Raw genomic sequence first — 20,081 nt, forward strand, 5'->3', positions numbered from 1 at the left:
CTCTTTCTCTCGCGTGGATCGTCCACTTTGTCCAATAGATTCCCCTTTGCGAGCGATCGATTCGCGCAATTTCGGCGATGAGATTTGTCGAAAGCGTCGGGACAAGTTCCAAGCGAACGGAACGGACTCGGATATATAATTCCACCGAGCGAAGTTCTCGTTGGCGCGGCAAATCGAGCGAATTAATAGAAACGGGGACACTCGTTTACGAGGAACTCGTCGTCGCCGAGCGCGTTTAATCGCGTGCGAAAGTTACACGCGCTTATCGCTCGGTCTTTCGCACCGAGGGGGCCTCGTCGAACCGCAGCGATAAGAAAAAAAGGTAACTCGGATTGAGCGACTTAGCGACGACGGAAATCGAAACGTGAGCTTCACGCGTAGGGACAAATCGAAATGGGATCTCGACGCGGGGGAGGGATACCGTCCGCATCGATTTCAGGGCCGAGTTTAGGTCGCGGATTAATCGCGCCGTTGAAAAACGAGGACGAGACCGGCGACACGGTGAACTCATCTTTCCAAGAGAAGACGGTCAACGGACCGCGAAGGTTGCCCCCAGGTGGGTGTAGACAATCGAGCTTATGCCTGCGTTTCCCCAGGCTTTCGCACCGGGCGAGATATAGCGGTGAGCTCATTAGTCGTTCGCTATACCGCGAACCGGCCGCCGCCGTCGTAAAAGTAGCGGAAGGCCGACGATGCGTTTAAAGATAGTCCCCCCTATGATTTTATAATAAATCTCCCGTGAAGTTTGCCGGGATTACGTAGGAACTACGGGCGCGGAACTAAACCGCGAGGGCTCGTACTTGATCGCGGCCGTTGTGTCGACAAGTTATTTATTTAACGAGCCGACATTTCTCGCGTCGCGTGACACGAATATCGATGCCCGCGCGAGACGTGCTGTGATTTTTGCGGAAACCGAAACGAGCCGATCTGTTCTTTCTCTCTCTCTCTCTTTCTCTCGCCGTCTCGTGACAAACGGGTTAAAAGGACCGCGCGTCTCGTGACAAACGGTTTAAAGAGCCGCGTCTCGTGATAAACGGTTTTAAAGGTCCGCGCAAAATGGACGCACACACGAGGGAGGTGACCAGTTTATCACAACGGGGGAAATTGCAAAACGATCGTCCTCGGTGCATTGTTCACCCTCGGACTTGATACAATTTCACGGCCGCGACACCGGGAACAGCGGAGTATTTGTTCAAAGCTTAACGATCGAGTGTCGAATCGCTACGTTGATCGTGCGATCGTTCGAATGGAGAACGCCGGCCGATCGCTCGGCGAGCCGCGGTACCGATGTGTTCCGAGGACACGCCGTTTAGATAAGAACCGTTAGATAACTATACGCAACGCGTATTACAATCGGGGCTATCAGGAAATTTACGTCGCTAATAAATACACGCGAGATATCGTTAATTGTCGTTCGAGCGCGTGACGTTTTTCGCGCTTAGGTCTACGATTATTTTTAGCAATAAGTTATGAGTCGATCGCTCACTGCGGTTGACGGGGACAATCGGGTCATTCGTTAGAGACGTCGTAAAATTGTAGACGAGGTTAAAAGTAATCGTAGATTTTTTTTTCCGACACGACGGAAACGTTCCTTCGTTTAAAGTTCGTCGCGCTCGCGAGACCTTGCCTCGGAGAGTCTATAGCGCGGTATGCGGGGCTTCGAGCGCGTCGCCGCAGGTGCAACGTGCCGTCGGCGAGGGACACGCGTGCGGCGAATGCAGGAACGGCCGGTCCGATAGATGCCTGGGGGCACGGAACGGAAGTGTACAAGGAACGCGGAGATCGATAGCAACCCGCGGCCAAGGAACGGCGCGAGCACGACGTTAGGCATTCGGCGTCGCGGCTCATTGAGCGCCGACCTGACACGTGTTACTTCTCGATTTGTTCGTAACTAGCTCAGGTTACGAGTCCTCGTGACACGCGCGACTACGAGGTCCCAGTTTGTCCGAGTACCTATGTGTCTACGATATTTCTGCCGCCGACGTGATAAGGCGTAGGCGTTAGAGCGGCTACTTCGACTTCATTCATACGACACGTTAAGTTCATTGATCACAAAGTCTTCACGCGTTTTGTATCTTTTTTTTTTCTTTCTGTTTTTTTTTTCCTTTCTCTTTTTTTTTCTTTGTTAAAGGAGTTTTCTCTACGCGTTGGTCTTTGGAGTCAGTGACCTTAAGCGTATTAATCGATGCTGTCCCACGCGAGGCGGTGTCCGGAGACGCGATACGGATTGATACGAGGTTCCCGGCTCGTCGTTGAACGGGAAGAGGAGCGCCGTTCGTCTTCGCAAGAAGATCACGACGTGGGAAGCGCAAGATGCAAGGTTTCTCATCCAAATATAATAACGTTACGGCAATATTATTTATCGCGAGCCACTTCACCGAATCCCGGTGCCGAAGGGGGGGAGGTGCAAAAATAAACGCGGCCTGCAGCCGCATGACTTCGCGCGCCCGATAGTTATTCCCGAAAGTTTAAACATCGCCTAAGAGGGCCTGTGTGTGGAGGATGAAATTTTTAAAAGGAGCCTCGGAGCGTCGCGTGGATATCATCCGGTTTCCCTCGCGATCTAAATTTAAAGCGGCAGCGGGCGACGTCGCGCGGCGGTAGAATTTTCTTCCTCGCGCCAGATTCTTCTTCCGTATCTCCGGGCGAGTGTAAATCGAGGGAAAAACCGTCTTACGTAAATGGAGGAAAAAAGGTTCGACGACGACGAAAGGAAGCCAGGACCCGGGCTCGTGACCCCGAGGAAAAGAAATCGCGCGCGATTATTCCGCGAACCGCTGAATAACGATATACGCGGGAGGCGGCATCCATCGATACCGCTCGGGGACGAGCTCTAATTATAAATATTCGTATCTCTTGCGCATTTATACCAGTTAGCAACGCTCCGTTGCGTAACGCGACATCGTTATGCACGTGATTCACGCTCGCGGAGTAGTCAGTCGGCGGATGGCAGTCGGTCAATAATATCAATCGCCCGCCTCCTATCGCGGGGCGACCCTGCATTTTTTTTCCTCGCCGCGGGCGTTCCGCCGGCCGCATAAATGACTCGCATCTCCGGCCGCGGTCATTTGAGCGTCATGCCGGGCTAACGAGTTTCGGGGTGGCCCCCTAGAGTGTCGTCGCGATAACCGCTTTCGTGGCTTCGTGTACACAGGGGCCAACGTTTACACAGCCTTTATTCTTCCAGATGCTCGGGGCTCTCTGCAGGCCTCGAAAATAGAGGCCCGAGACATCGCCCTTCTTTCACTCGATGTTGAAAACGACATCCTGTTTTCGAGCGTTAATCGCGTCGGCAACAATACCGCGCAATAAATGACGCGCGGGTAACATGCGCGGCGAGAGATATATTTTATCAAGCTGCGAGTACACGGCTGAGTTTACTTTTCTCTTCGTATACGCAAATCGGACGGATTAACAAATTCGAAGACTGCGCTTCGTCACGACGACGAATGCGCTCGCCGGTTTCCGGTCTGGCGCTAATTCAGCACGATCAAGCGCGGCCCCGCGACAAATATTTGCATGCGCAGCGCGAATAAGTCGCGTCGGGGGCTTCTATCGCGACGGCGAGAATCTCTCCGCAAAGGTAAAGTAACGCGATACCGTCACTTGGTCGGCCTCTGCGTGTAAATTACCATACGCCGAGGATCTTAATTACGTCGCGCATTGTAATTATGCATAGCGAGAGAGAGAGGCAACGCCGCTGAAGTTTGTACAAGGGTAATCAAACGCACGAACGACGCGCGAGAAACGCACGATCGCGAATTTTAATCGGGGAGAGAGGCATCGTAAAACGTCGAACTTGCACAACCAAGATTTACTTTCCGAGTCTTTAATATATCTCGGCGAGGTCTCCGTTCGCCAGGCGCCAAGACCCGCGGCACCGTCGCTCTCTTCGGTCTCTCCGAATAGAACGGACAAGGAGATTGAACTCTCGCGAAGATGCGGAAAACTTGAGCTAAACAAAATATCCCCCGCGCCATCAACCAGGAGGAGAGAAAATGGCTTTGGCAAAAGTTCGCGACTCACGTTCTCGCGAAAATGGGCCAAAGTAGAAAAAGCGTTGAGCTCTCAAAATAAAAGAAAGTTACGACGAAGCTTTCGGGCTCCGGGCGCGCGACGATTTCTCGGCCATTTGAGCCGCAAAAGGGGAGGGATTAATATTTTTCTTAGAAAATTTTTAAACCCCGAGCGAGTTTGAACAACACTCCGCCGTGAATTATCGGAGCCAGCGAGAATTTAACGTCACTTCCGTTAACAACGCCGAGACGTTCGAGCACCGAATTAATCCGGGCTCGAATTCGGGGCGCGCATCGAGCCGATGAAAAATCATGGTCGATGCACGCCTCTCGGGAGCGACGGAATGGATCGTAAAGTGAATTTAATAAAGCTCGACCGCGCTTAGCTTGTTTCATAAACACTCGAGAGTTAACTCCTTGTCCCGGCGGGATAAGGTAAAGCCATTCTGCACTCTCGGCCAGCTTAATGCAAAATACGACCGGTGTCCGGCGCAAAATAGCGGCCAGCACCCTGCAAGAAAACAGCTAAAAATTCACGTAATTATAATTGTTGAATGTGTAATTGAGTTTAGCAAAGCAGAGATCCCAAGTGTGCGTATAATTCACAGATTTAGCTTTTCACGCGCGTTCTGTAAGAGTCTAGTTACACATTGTAAAAAAAAACAAAAAACAAAAAAAGAAATGTAAAAAAATTAAATAAACAAAAAAACGAAGATCATTGATCCGAGGAAGCTGGAAGAGCGAAACGTCGTTAATTCGACCGGCTGGCAGATTCTTGACAGATGGGGAGTATTTTAGGGAAAAGTTTCTCGATTAAGGCCCTGTTAATAAAGCAATCGCGTGCTACCGCGTAATAGCGGTGCCGGCGGACTTGTATCGGACGGCCCGCGCGCTCGCTCCGCCTGGCTAAATTCGGCGCTGCATGGTATAATAATAAATTAATAACGTACTCGGCGTTGTGTGCCTTCTCCCGATTTTGCGTCTCGACGAGGTACGCTACACGTGAAACGAAAATTCATTACGCTCTTTATTGTTGGCGCACGGTTGCGGCGGCAGGTAACAATCAAATTACTGCCGCGCTCGAGGGAGAAACAAGTCCCTCAAATATTGTACGGGATGCAATAAAACATCACAGGTATTATTTATATTAATAAACGACAAACGCGAGTTTGCTCTTTTTTTTTCTCCTTTTTTTTCTTTCCTTTTTAATTCCTCTTTCAACCTCTCGATTGTCACGGCTGTGATGGACACGGCGAGCGAGGGCATCGCACGTGAAAATGAACAAAACGGTCTTTGTACTAATCGCGGCATGCGTAACGAACGGGAACGATAAACGAACGACCGAGATCTATCTAGTAAAATAAAAAAAATATATAAAAAAAAAGAGAGGGTCTAGCTCTCCCGAGTAGATCTCCCGAGAGATTCGAGATACCGCTCCCGAGCTGTCGGTGGCGTCGCGAGGATACCTTTTACAGAAGGGATATTGGACCAGTTTCCAATATGTGGGGCGAAAATATTATACTTTCCGGATGCTGAGCGAAATGAAAATCGGACCCCCGACATCGATGAATTTCACATAGAGGCGTCATACCCATCGCGCCCACGTCGCGGCGCGAACGCCGACGTGTAAGTTCACCAGGCGTCGGGGAAAGGCTGGCCCTTTTATATCTTCCCAACCGGTTGCTCGTGAACTCGGATATTGACAGACTGCATTTGCATACATTCGCGCGAATCGAAGTCTCCGGGGAAGCGCTCCACGATGGCGAGCATTACGCGAACAAAATAGAAACGAAAGAGAAAGGAGCGAGCGGAAGTGAACGTGATGAACGTCCAAGATCAGGGAGAATTTTCTTTTTCTTTTTTTTTTATTCCCAGAATAATTTTTAATTCCGCGCGACGAGAAGTTCCCTGCATAAATTAAGAAAACGTTTGCGAGAGTAAATCCGCGGTTAACAAAAAAAAAAAAATCCCTGTTCACCCGCGAATATTCTTCTTCCTGACGAAGCGCGCGATGTTTTGCGCCGCTATGCAAAAGAGGACAAGATAAAATAACCACGTCGATTTGCAAGCACAATAGTTGCCGATCGTACGAGTAAGAAGCGTGGTACATCGGAAATTCAAATTACTCTCGGCGAAAAAAAAACTGTCGGCCTTCAGCTCCGCCGCGATAACTTCCCGTACCGTTCAAGGTTCTTATCGCGCCAAATTACACGCGAATCCGCGGAAACTAAACTACGAGTATACGTTTAGCGTGATGTTCCAAGGGCGTCGTAAAAATCTCGCGGCGCGAATTTCGCGGTTAGGCAAATCGGGGTAAACGAGCCGCGGCGCAAACGTCCGACGTGAGATACGGGAAGATATTTCGTCAAACTCGCGAGTTGTAAACCGCGGACGATAAGCCTTTAGTTGGTTCATCGCCGACCTCCGGGCGCGTGAAATATTTCGACGGCCCCGCCGTTCCGCGAAGGCGAAGTCAAACGTTAACCGCGGCAAAGACCGAGGTACTTGGGACGTTATCTCGTTCGCGTTACGGTCGATAAAAGTCGGCAATAATTTTTGATAGATACCGCGGAGCGGTTTTATCGAAACCGCGTAAAAAGAACAGAAAGAAGGATCCCCGAATCGGTCCTCGATTCTTCCGTTCGGCGAGTTCGTGGGGTGCGCCGCGAACGAGGATATCGGAGGGCGAGAAAGGGAGAATCGACGATGTCGCGCTGTGCAAGGTAGACAATATCGCTAAATAAACGCGCGGCCAGCCCTCTACCTCCGGTAACTCGACATTATTGCGAGATATCGTACGATTCGGCCACGTGCTCGTTGCACCGACACGGCGGAGACAAAAAGAGGATCGCCCCTACCCGGACCGGACAAATTTCCTGCCGGCCGGCTCACGAACGGTACGGCGGTAAATGTCACGGCTTTATTTCTACGCTGGAGGGTAACTGCCACGGGAGAGAAATATTTGCTTTACGCGAACACCCTTCCTCTCTTTCTCTCGTATACGACTCCGGACGGATTGAAGAGCGCGATACCCCGAGAACTACTCACGACCGGGCTCCGAAGCGAACGGAGGATCGCGCCGGGCGTCGTGCGACCGTGCAAAATCGTAATTAACTCGCGAAGATTAATAGGCGGATATACGTTTTATTAAACGACTTAATCTTCCGCCGTGCGCGCGCGAGCGAGCCTCCGCCCGGCCCGTGATTCATAAACCAACAAACGGCCGGCGTTAACCGTCGCTTAATAAGTCTCTTACACGCCCGTTACGCAATCTGCATTCGTTCAATATCCGTTAGTTAATCATATTTCCGAGAACTTTCACCCGGCGAAATCTTCGTCGCCGGTGGATTTCGCGCTTTCACGAAATTATCGCGGCGACGGCGACGATCCCGCCGGGCGTCGGGATGGTCCGAGACGCCGTCCTTCACACGTCGGGCGCCGCGCCTGTGCTCGACACGCGTGAACTCTCGCCGATAAATTTGAACTTTTTATACGATCTCGCCTTGACTTCGAAGGGTTCAAGTGCGCGCGTCGTCGCTCGTTCGCCCAGCAAGGCCTGCGTGTTCTCGACCCGCGGTTAAGAGACCTCCAGGTCGCGAAGGTTCGGCTTGTGATAACAACGGCGACGTAAACCCCTCGCGAATGAATGGAGGCATTGTTAAAGAGCGTCCTATAAACTTTACCGCGGTCGACTTCAACCGGAGTTCACGAAAGGATGTTCCGATCTTCGCCAACGTAATTCGGCTTGTCGCGTTATTTTCGTACGTTCACAGCCCCCTTTCGAGTCCGCCCGCTTACTTCGCCCATTTAGGTCTATCCCTCGCGTTACGTTTCGCACTTAGCGCCGAACTTTCTTCAATCGCCGCAATTTTCCACCGTTGTAATTTTCTTTCGCTCCGCTTCTCGTACTTCTCGCCGTAACTTTCTCGCGCGATACACCGAGAGAACGCCGGCGTCGAGGCAGGCAGTTCAGCCCGCGTGCCGTATCAAATCGCGCGATGTAACCCGTGATAGCCCCGGGAGTGGCTCGGCAATTATCACTAAATGCCAAATAATTTGCAGTCTGCGACCGTCCCATTACGTGGACGAAGATTGAACGGCGATCATCCGTGAAAGCAAATGGCGCACGAGCCGAAATCGGGCAGGCCCGATATAAAACGACTCTAAATCCGCGACGCGATGTCACACGTTATTTGACTGGTGCGCGCCGATTAGCGCGAGTCGCGAATTGTTCGCGAGAAATAGGCAGCGCGAAGCCGGAGAGGCGCCGTGTCGACGGAATGAAAAGCGCGACGTCGTCGAAAAAAAATTTCAATGCGTCATTGAAAAAAAAAAGAAAAAAAAAAAAGAAAAAAAAGAGCGAAAAGCGGCCATCAATGCCGCGAAACGAAATTAATGTCGCCATTGACGTTCACGTTTGAATACCCGGTTTGTCGAGCGGCGCCAGTTCGCGCGGAGCGATTTATTTACCGGTGTCGTTATTAAGTTACGCGCGTACAAACACGGCGGGGATATGTCGCTCAACGGCCCGTCTCGTCTGGATAGTTTTCGTTTCGTTCGAAAGGTCTGAATAAAACGGTCGACGGCGGTCGGCGCTTTGCTCTCTCTCTCTATCTCTCTCCCGCTTTTACGCGCCGCGTTAATTACCGAGGAGACGCGCGAGCGAGCGCCGCCGTGAATTAGCACGCGGCGATCATACGCGGGCGTTCCAATCCGCTCGAACGCCATTAATTGCCATCTCGGTCGCGTTCCTCCCCAACAAGTGCCATTATCGTCGTCGTCATCTGCCGTTCGTCGTTATCGCCCCCCTTTCCTCCGCGGCGCTTAAAATCCCGAAGCTTAATACGAATCGCTCGTATAACCGCTCCGTCGCTTCGGCCGCCCTCCGCCCTTCGCGGAGCCGGTGAACGTCCCGTGCAATTAACGTAATTACCGCGAGTCATAATTACCGTTCAATCGGCACCGGGCACGTCACGGACAAACGGCCGCCAGTGTTTCTTCTCGGAATCCCGCGAGAGCCCCCGCGCGATCTCCTCTGGGCATATGCAAGTCGCGGAGATACCAGCCTCTCGATTTCCTCGGAGGCTTCGCAGGGCGAAGCGAGTTTAATGCAGGTCGCCGACAAAAAACTTGACGAAGGGCCGGGTCGACATGTGTTACGTGCTAATGCGCCGCTTTCACGAACAACTCCGTCTCGAAATCTCATGCATTCGGAAGAAGCGAGAAAAGGAACGAGAGAAGAGAAAAAAAAAAAAATATATTCAACGGACTCCGCCCGGTTGTTTCGCACTTTCGCAGAAAAGATCGCGGCGCCTCTCGCGACCAGGTTTCCGTCTCAAGATTAACGTCCGCTGCAGCTGATAAAATAATGGACACCGATTGACGGCGAGCTCCCGATCAAATAAACCGCCGGGCAATTTCGTAATCCTCAAATAGAACGGATATGATATTTACCCGCGGCATTGAACATTTCTGTACGAACGTGTAAGTATTATGCGGGAAAAGTCCGGCACAAGGGCAAGGCTTATTTGAGAAGGCCGGGTCGGTTCCCCCGACACACACGGGGGACCGTGTCCTTTTATCCATCTCGAAGGATTATCCATCCAGACCTAGGCCGTCCGGTGTCCCTGTCCATTTGTCGACCCTTTATGTCTCTCGTCAGTGATTCTTCTTTTTATATATATATATTTTTCTTTTTTTTCTTTCTTTTTTTTTTTTTTTTGCCTTCCATGCGGGCCAGACTGCGATATTCCTCTCACGGTCGCGCGTACGGAGGGATTCGCATAATACAAAGTAATCTCACTTACGACGCGAGACCCGAATGATCCTTCGGGATCAATTCATTATCGTACCTGCCACGATATATTCAACTGGCATTAATTTTTTTCCTCTCATCCACGGCAGTTTATACCATCGCAAACGCGTGTTAACGAAAATAAAAAAGCAACATTAAAGTAAAATAAAATATAAATATAATAGTGTTTAGAAACAAAAAAAAAAAAAATTGCGACACCTTCGCGAATTATGCGTCACTCGGCAGATGGAAATTACACTCGCAGGTTTAATATTTATTCAAAAAGAATGAGAGAGACAGAGAAAGAAACAGAGGGAGATATATTAAAAAAAAAAAATTAAAAAAAATAATACACTGCTCCGCGTACAAGCGTACCAATTAACGTTCGCAAACGACCAGACTCTGTTTGCATGGAATGTGTCACGGTATAATGCCGTCGGCCCGGCAATAGGCTTAATCGAGAGTAATAAAGTACCGTCTACCTATTAATAGAGTGGGCGCATCTCGCGGCGTGTGCCCCGCACGATAATGCAATAATGCAAATGTTTCAGCGGTCTTTCTCTCAGGCTTCAACAACGTCTTCGCGAGTTCCTTTAATCACCGTTCATCAGTCGCTTCGTCTGAAACGCAGTTACGCGGTACGCGAGCGGCGCACGCCCGCACGCTTTGCGTTAGCGTCGCGGACTCGCTAATTGTTTTCCATGCGTAACGAGGCTGCGTAAAACAGTCGTTCCCGTGTTAATTCGCCGAGACTCGAGCGAGAAGACACGACCGAGAAAATCCCGCGTTCAGACTTTACCTCGTCGATTTTAATTCGTCTACTACTCTCCTCTCTCCCTCAATCCCAGCTTCCGACTCTTTTCTTCTTTTACTTTTTTTCTTTTTCCTCTCTAACAAAGGTGTTTCGGTAATTCCGTCACGATCGCGACCCACGGGGGAAATTTCTGCGACGCGGTGTGTCTCTCGCATACGCCATCGTCCGTCGTGATTCATCCGCCGCTAATGTCACACGCCCGTCTCCGTCATCTAACCGGCTTGCTTACCTTCCACCTTCGACGCGTGCATAGCTGCGGTTGTTTTTACCGCCATAGGCGATGACCTCATGCCACGCGGCGCGGCCGTCTCGCGGTTAGCCGGAACATGACGCGAGCGCAGCCGGTTTGCATCAACCCCCGAAAATAAATTTGCTCCCGGCGATAAAGCTGAAAAGCAGCACCGCGGCCTCGCCCGAGATGCGAGCGTCGAGGACCCTCCTCTCTTTCTCTCTCTCTCTTTCACGGCCTCTATGTCGTCGAGCTACGCCAAAATTGACGGCGAGCGCTGTCACCGATAATTCGTTCCGATGATCTCGCGACCCCGTTTTCCGCGCGCACCAAAACGCGCGTGTGTCAACGTCGCCGGCGGCGATGATGGCGTCATCGCCCATGACTATCGCCAAGTATTTCGGGTAGACTTTACGCCGCTCGTAACGTCCCGCGGCCCGCGATAAATCTCCGCGTATCGTTCAATCAAATCTTTGCCGCGGCTTTCGGCGGCTGCAGGCCGCAGGTATGTTACTCGCGAACACCTGCGCGACCTCGTCTACAGGTATGCAAGACCGGTGCCGAGTCAGCCACGGCGAAAAGAGAGGCTGCGGCATCGCGAGATAAGAAACGCTCGCGTATACGCACGTGCGCTCGCGAGGAGAAACCCGGGGAGATGGCAAAAGTGGGACGAGTCGTCGATGCATGTTTCAGAAACAGTACCATATTTGATGCGCTCGAGGGAATCCACGGCGTAAGAGGAAACCGGTGAAATTTTCACGAAAGCCGCGGAACCGATCGAACGTCGGTCGTCGAAGCTGAATGTGCAGACGCGTTTCCCCGCTGAGCGGCGTATCATTGTAACGCTGAATTATCTATGGGGCGAGTCCCGATATCTTTGAATGCACTTCCCCTATCCGTGCGATAACTTCGGATCCGTCGGAAAATGATTATTTATTTCGCGGCGCAACAAACTGCACCGCCGGTGCCGCTTTTAAGAGGCCCAAGGCTCACGGCCGCCGTGGATAAGATCCCGCCGCGGCAGCCGCAAACGTTTTCCGTAAACGCCGCCCCCGTGCAAAAGCCTCGCAAAAATTCATAAACTTTGACAATGAGAAATTGCGAGCGGTGCAACGAAAACGAAAACATTACAGTCATATTTCTTCGAGCTAAGACGGCGTCTCTCTTTCTCTCTGTCTCTGTCTTTCTTTCTCCTTCTATTGCTTTCACGACACGAAATTGAGAAGCGTGATGGCGGGCGTAAAGCTATAGGTTGCACGATATAGGAATCACGTTACAGAAGCCATTGCCCTGGCCTGACCGTCGAAAAATTGACGTGGCTGTTTATTCGCATACCGATGACATCTGGGGTATAAATTCGAATTCGCCGGGGACTTATCAATTTTTCGAACGAACGCTGATGAACAGTTTTAAACGCGACCCTCTGCTTCTGTCCGAGCGCAAATTTTACCCTCCGCTTTGAGGGTATAAGCCCCCTCGGGGAGGGGTAAAAAAAAACATTTCGATAGATTCATAGAACATTTTGACGATACGAACTTTCATAATATCCGGCCGATTTATAATTCGATATTCAGTCGAGCGGCGTAACGCTGCAGAAATCCAATAAATGTTCGAGGCATCAGGGCGAATCGTTCCAACTGACGATATTTAATCACCATCGATGAATCGAGAGGGAGAGACAGAGAGAAAGAGAGAGGCTGAAAGTTTATGCACTGGCAAACCTACCGAGCGTGCCGATCGAATCCAGCTCCCCCGTACTTTCGACGTGCACAACCCCCATCGACCGGCTGCGAAGCGTGTACCAACCACCTTTGTTTCCCGGTGGCATTTCGCGTGCGGCACGATTGGCGTGAAAAGCGCCGGAAAAACATCCCAGGCCCGATTCAACCGCCGCGGCGCAGCACCCCATTAACGATTTCTTTGTGATCGTGCACGCGCGTAGGTAAAACACGCGTGGGTGAAATATCAGCGCGAGGCGTTGGTGGACAAGCGTAAAAACACGAACGTTTACATAAAACAAATGCGCGAAGGGGAAGGGGGACGGGGGGGAGGGAGAAGGGCGAAGGGAGATAGAGAGAGAAAGGGCAAACCCGATGGACTTTATCGGCATTATTGATGTCCGTCAAATAAATAAATAAAAATAAAAATAAAATAAAATTCGCACCGTAAAAATCACTGAATCGACGATTGTCGCGCGTAATTAACGTGACAACGCTCGATATATCATCGCGCCCAATTTGCCTTCTCGGCCTTTCTCTTGAACTTAAACCTACGAGCGCGGGGATACTCGCCGCGGGAAACGATGATAAAGAGAAGGCAATTTTCCCACCCTTTGTCGGAAGGGCGGAATGTATATCAGCCGCCGCTGTCAGTTACTGTCAAAGAGATTGAGCGACAGCGCCTCAGGAATTTCTTCATTAACGCAGAGTCCGGGCCACGTCGAGACGTCGATACTCCACACCTTTTCCCCAATTTCGTCCGCGACAATGCGAACATCGGCCTCGCGTGCAAACATCGAGCCTCACTCGCATTCGCTCGGCTTTCTCTCCGAAAATCCGATCGCGAAAAAAAGTTACGACCGCGATAAACCACCGAGAGTTATCTCGCCGCGACGACACGTCGCGTCTTAAAGAAAATTTGCTCCAACGCCTCTCGTAATAGTCGCGTAGCTTATTTAAAGAGCGCCGGTACCCACGGACTTCTTCGCCGCTTTATCGCACAGTTTACTTTCCTTTACATGTTTATAGTATTACATTATCACTCGCGATAAGATTTCGTTCATGCCGAAACTCGTAAAATATAAAACGCTTCCACGGGACGGCGGCGTTTAATTTACACCGGGACCGTGCTAGAATTATGTTAATAGACCCGTTCCACATCAACGTCGTGGAAATATATCGCCTTAACACACATTCGCACGCATTCAACTTCTAAGCTCATTCATAACTCCGCGAACCGAGAAGTCCATTCACCGCATTCGGTGCGCGCGATATTACATTCTCCCCGTTTGGGTGCGAATCAATATACATTTGCTTCGCAGTGCCACTAAAAAAAAAGGGGATATTTTTTTACGAACGATTCGCGAGAGGAAACGATCGTTCTTTATCACTCGCGCCCCGAATCGACAATTTTTTTACGATTAATTTCCGACGCAAAAAATAACTTTTTTTTTTTTATCTTTTTTTAATATTCAATAAAAGGTTATTAATTTGTTGAAAATTGGCAAATAAAGCGAGCTAAATTTATCGGCGGATAATAATATCGGTCAGCAAACTTGATTTTTCGTGTATCAAACGCCGTTTAATTGCCGCGGACGCGCGATGAGAAATTTTGCGTATCGATGCAGCGATGCGCGCTTAATGATCGGAATTCATCAATCACATAAGCATCCGATAAAATTACGGCTTGATAGAGTGGCTTAATAAGCTAACGTCGATATTCCGCTCGCGGAAAAGATTTACGGGACGGGAAGAAGCACGCGCGGCGAGGTCACGAAATATATTTATTGATCTTCGCGCGAGAATTATTGCCACCGCGGTATTCTCGGTGCAAGAGAAATGGATTCCTAAGCGTGGCGATAATTGACCCTGATGCGCACCGCACCCTCGACCCGCTTGCGAAAGGTATCGCGAATTATTTTTTTTTTTCCCCCTTTTCTTTTCTCCTCTCCTACCCCTCTGTATGTTCACGTTCGACAACGATCCGGCTAATGACGATCGCGTGAACTCTAATCAGAGAATGACCCGAGATTAAAAATACTCGGCAAAGATAAAAATTAGTTCTACATCGCCTCTAATAGTCACGCCAGTTTAAAATCGAGGACAATCAGCGGCGGCTCATTGAAATTCCTGGAGCTCGTCCGGTTCTCGCCGGTTCGCCCGGGAGAAATGACAAGCTCCAGTGGGATCCGTAATAATCCTGGTAATCTGGCGGATCGGCGGGAGTGATTCTACTGAAGAATTTCTCTCGTCCGTCGAAATTCGGACCGCTTCTCGGCCGCGCCACACAATCAGCTCTTTTATAGACGCAGCTGGGCGAGAGCGCCTCGTTCTCGTATGTACGCGCGGCACGCACAATCGCACGCTATGCGCTCGACGTTTGCCGGGGCCGTTCGCGTGACTTAGGGGCTAACGTGAAATACGGGCAGAAGCTCACGTTCGACGTGACGGATTTTCGAAAGGGGTGCGGGAAAAAAAAAAAAAAAAAGGGGGAAAAAAAATAAGACGACCCCGTGTCCGACGAGACACACTCCCTCTCCGTCCTCTTCCCTCTTCCCGTCGACCTTAATCCCACGTGTACTTTTTACACGGCGACAACGCTAAAATACCGTCCTCGTCCGATTTCGTTCTTTCCTCTTCTCGCGCACAGCGTATATAACTAATGAATCGTAATAAGCAAAATAAGTTCGAGCTGGGACCGCTAGTTACCTCGTCTCATTAAAACCGTCGCATAATATCCACCCTTGTTACGTACCCTTCAGTTTTATCATATCCGATAACGAGCTGCCATCGCGTTTCCGTTAAAAAAAAAAAAAAAAAACAGAAAAAGAAAAAAAAAAAAGAAAAAAAATAATAATAAAAAAGTCGCCGTGACACGAAGGGAAGGATTTTCCAATTTTAATTTACGGACGAACATCCGAGGATCGCGGATAACATTTCACTCGCTGCCGGAGTGAAACGTTATCCCGTAGTCGACTCGTAATTTTACGCCGGGGAGAAACGCTGTCGACGCCGAACAACCGTGAAGAAAATATGTCCGCGGCGCAGATTCGCGATCGATTTCGGCGGGATACCCGAAGGAAGCTTTCGCCCGTCGCTTCTCGGGCCGGTCGACAAGATACCAACGGGCCGGCTTCCCTCGAAGAAAAACAAGGTCGCCTTTGTGCGAGCGGAAGCACGGGGCAGAGGAAGGGTGGACGACGACTGACTTCCTTCGGAACCCTCGCCGATCTCGAGATACCGAGCACGAGAGATGTACGACGCGCGAGAACGAGCAAGGCTACGACGAATTACTGCGTTTCCTCCGCAATTTCGCTAATTCTCTTCTTTTGTTCTCTCACGGTATCGCCCCGCCGGCTGAAAATATTATATCGTAACGCACCGGGTGGAATAATATCACCAAGTTCGGCGCATCGCCGTGCTCGCCCTCAGGCTTCTATTCAAACCTTTATCTCACGTAATATCGCGTTTTACGCGCGTCCGGTAACTTTCCGCGGGTTCTTCAACGCGATGGATAATATGCGTTATCGCGTAATGAAACCGCGGTTAATTATCCACCCACTTGAAATTCGAAGCCGGGCCCCTACGCGGCTCGATCGCGAGATAAACATACGGTCGGTCGTGCCGCGGCGATCATTTTCATATTTCAAATGCTATTTTAAAACGATAAATTACACCGCAATCACTGGGATCCTCTGTGTTATTACGTGTTATTTGCAAAACGCGCGTGGGGGAAACTGTGTTCCTTCGATAAATAAATTAATTAATTCGCGCCTTGTTACACATATTTTACACATATTTTAATCCCCGGCCGCCGTGCACAATAAATTAATTACGGGCTGCGCGTTGTATTGTTAGCATGTTTAAAACAATATTTTATCCGTTAATCAATACTCGTTTATCAATATCAGCGGCTTCCGCTGGGAAACGGAAACCGATACTTCGAAAAGAGGAGGTAGGGAAATATAGCGAAAAGACCGAAAATTGCGACGGTAAAATCGTAACGACCGTATACTATACAAGCTGGCGGTGATCTCGGCGCGGTTGTACTTTTCCCAATTTTCAATATGCCCGGGCATCTTTGGCGATTTCCGTATCGGGTAAGCGACCGGGAATTACCGAAATCACGTTCAGTAATGGAGCGATTTCGAGGCTTCCGATGATTTTCGCGGTTCCCGCGGGGGCTTTTATTTGTCGGATATTCGTTTCTCCCTGCCGTCAAGTTGTGCCCGACAGCGCGAGACGAATATCCGCCTCTGTCGCGTTCCATTTTCCATTTGAGCCCGTAAATGGGCCACGCTCGACCGCCGGTCGAGTTAATTAATCGTGACCAGGATGCGGGCGGCTGCACCGTGCGAAAAAATATGTCCTACAGCCCTCTATCTATCTCTCTCTCTCTTTCTCTCTCCTGCGAGCTGAATCGCCAGGTTTTTCCGGAAGGCGGACGGAGAAGGGGAAGGGAGAAAAAACAACGTGACGTTGTTTTATCGCGGCGAAAAATATTCGTCCCGATTCGTTGCGCCCGGGCGGAAAGATATCGGCGATAAGCATCGGTGCGGAAGTTACACACAGACGGAAATATATTCGCCGCGAGGTATCCGCGCGGTCTATTAATGCAGCAATAATTTCGATTATTTTTTTACGCGCGTAAGGAGCCAAGAGGATGGTCAGAAAAAAAGAAAAAGCAAATAAATATAAAAAAAAAAAAAATACGCCTGCTGAATTGCTGGAATTCTCCGATGGGAAATACCGCGCGAATGCCGGCGCGCAGCGTTACGTGGGCGTTCGCTGCAGGAAGGGAAAGAAAGAAATGCATCAATCACTACTCGCGATTCTTGGCGGTCCTCGAAGGTGGCTTTCTCAATGCGCCGCTCATATCTCGAAGCGCGCGATAAATTTTCATAAGCGGTATACACGGCCAGGTCGACCGAGCGTTATCGGGGTGGGACGTCGATAAATGCCGCTGGAAATGTCATTAACCGGCGAGCTCTATATTATGAAAGTTGCCCGCGGACCGTGAAAAGAATACGGCGGCGCTTACGCGACGAGAGTTTTCGGAGCGGGGCAATTCCTCCGCGGAATTAAACGGGTCACCGTTTAAGAAGTCACGTCGCGACTCGCGTAAATGTGCGTAACCGCAACGCGCGCGTTGCGCAAGAGACGCCACGGGTTCTTTTCACGCGCCTTTTCACGCTGAGTCTCGTTTTTCAAACGACTTATTTAAACAATTATCTTCGTCAAACACAATTTGAGACAAGAAACAAGAAAAAAAAAAAAAGTATATCATTATTAAACGAACGTGTCTCTCTTTGAACAACACTTTCGGCTGTTCAAACATCGTGATAAGATTAATGTCGGTGCATTTAATTCACCGAGCACGCACGGGTAATTCCTCGCGAGCGTGTCACTGCGAACATATGTTAACCGCGAAGCACGCGATCAGAAATGTCTTCTCATAGATCGGACCTTCAATCTGACGTGATGTATTACGGGCGCACGCAAAGAGGATCGCGGTCACCGAGGATCCGCGCCACGTAACTCATGGAGGATCGGCCGAGGTCAGTATGCCTTTAATAAGTCTTAATGAACGAGCGTGAGAGAGCTGGGTGCATGTCGATGGCTTTTCATTAATGTTAATTGCGCGGGAGATAAGAAAATTGCTCGGAGAATACTAGTTTACGTGGAAGGCGAAAAATCGTCTCTCCCCCATCGAGCTGAATAAAAAAAAAAAAAAAAAAAATCAACGCTTTCGCGCGCGAAGACACGAAACGAATATGCCGATTAATTCGCGACGCGCGAGTTTATTTCTCGATGAACATCCCTCGAGATATTTTTTCTCGTGCAAATTTGTAGAGTTTTCAGCGATATCCTCGAGTTCTGTCGCGGCACCGGGAAACATCGCTGTCCCGTAAGGACTCGTCGCTGGCGCGATGATCGATAAATCGATACAATGACCCGAGGAACGATTACGCTTGGAACAATAGAGAGAAAGACTTGTTGTTATCTTATCGTGGAATTCAAGCGGCGGAGGAAGCGTTCGTAGGGAACGGGTGCGTGGAAGGGCTCGACGTTGCGGCGAATCGGCTCCGATAGGCCTTTGTAAAGAAGCCACGTTGACAATGACGTCTCATGCGGGTACTGGACGATCAAATTACACGATATCGCTTCGATCTATCGCGCACACGCATTAATTGCGCGAACGATTTGTCCCGCGTGTCCACGTCAATTTCCGAGCGGACTCTAAATTAACGAAATAATCTCTGCGGCATTTCCGTGCGTCGGTGGCGCGATAATTCTTTTTTTCTTTTTTTTTTTCTCTCTCTCTCTCTCTTTTTTTTCAATTTTAAACGAGTAAACGCGCGTCAGGAGCAGAATCTACCGCGGTCGGTCCACGTGGATTTTGACGCCTTGATCGACGGGAGCGTCGCGCGAATGTTTCGCCGGACGGTAAAAATAAATAAAAAACTATTAACGGGAGATCCGGGGGATAATGGATTCGCCACGGAAATACGCCGGCGGTTCTTTGTCACGTCGCGGAACGCGTGGATTTCGCGATCGCAGCACGCGCGGGAGAAGTCGGACAGCCGGTGAGGGGAATTTCTTTCTTCGATCAAACAAAGAGTTCGATTTCATCGCTCGGACCGGGATGGAAAAAAAGGATCGGGGGGGAGGGAAAAGGGGAGATACATTCACACGTCGGCGGCAATGGCCGGTTCGGACACCGTCTTTCTCCGTCACAATCGACTTCCTCGAAATTTCTAGTCTCACTAAATTTCCCGTCCTACTTCTACCGCGCAGCTTTTTTTTTTCCTTTCTTTCTTTCTGAAAGATATCCGGTATACGTATACATATAAGGGATCCGAAGGATCCTCGGGGATCGTAGATCGAGCAGGTAACCGCAAGTAGCCGCGTCGAGACGACGAGGAAACGTCGCAGGGCCTCGGCCTGAACACTCGAAGGGACGCGTGTATCGGATCGGTGGCTGCTGGTCGCTTCCTACGATGAACTTCGCCTGAATGAATTCCGGCGTAGCGGTCAGGCCGCCGCGTTACTCGAAAAAAAAAAACGCAACGGAACGAAGCGCATATAAATTTTTAGCCGCGTCCAAAGACGCGAGTGCTCGACCCGTCGGCGTGGGCGCGGAAAGCGATCCGTCTTCGTACGCGGCGACGGCGATGCGCGCAACCGCTTATGGTAATATTTCTGTGCATCGCGGCGGCATGCATAATGCAGCCCAGAACTCGAAATTTATGCCGCGGGCGCGAAAGGAAACGGTCGTGAGACGGGCGAGTCCTCGTCTCTCTCGCGCGTGTCGCCTGCCATCTAAACGCCGAGAACGTCTGGGGCTATAATGCATCATCGATGAGGCATAAACGTAAAGACGGCTCCGACGAACTTGGGAGATGCCTTTTGACAAGAACGGGTCGTCCCCGGGAATAGCAACGAGGGCTTTCGCCGTTCATCTCGGAAGCAATCTCGGACGAGCATGCCTCGACGAAAACGCTAATTT

At 50.2% G+C, this 20,081-nt stretch overlaps 1 protein-coding gene across 3 annotated transcripts in view; it reads right to left on the reverse strand.

The window, feature by feature from the left end:
- LOC139107613 (dystroglycan 1) overlaps positions 1-20,081 on the reverse strand; it is a 56,228-nt gene that overhangs the window by 12,305 nt on the left and 23,842 nt on the right. The gene's annotated exons all lie outside the window — the stretch shown is intronic.

The sequence above is a fragment of the Cardiocondyla obscurior genome, linkage group LG13 (genome assembly GCF_019399895.1).
Source record: "Cardiocondyla obscurior isolate alpha-2009 linkage group LG13, Cobs3.1, whole genome shotgun sequence".
Taxonomy (NCBI): Eukaryota; Metazoa; Arthropoda; class Insecta; order Hymenoptera; family Formicidae; genus Cardiocondyla; species Cardiocondyla obscurior.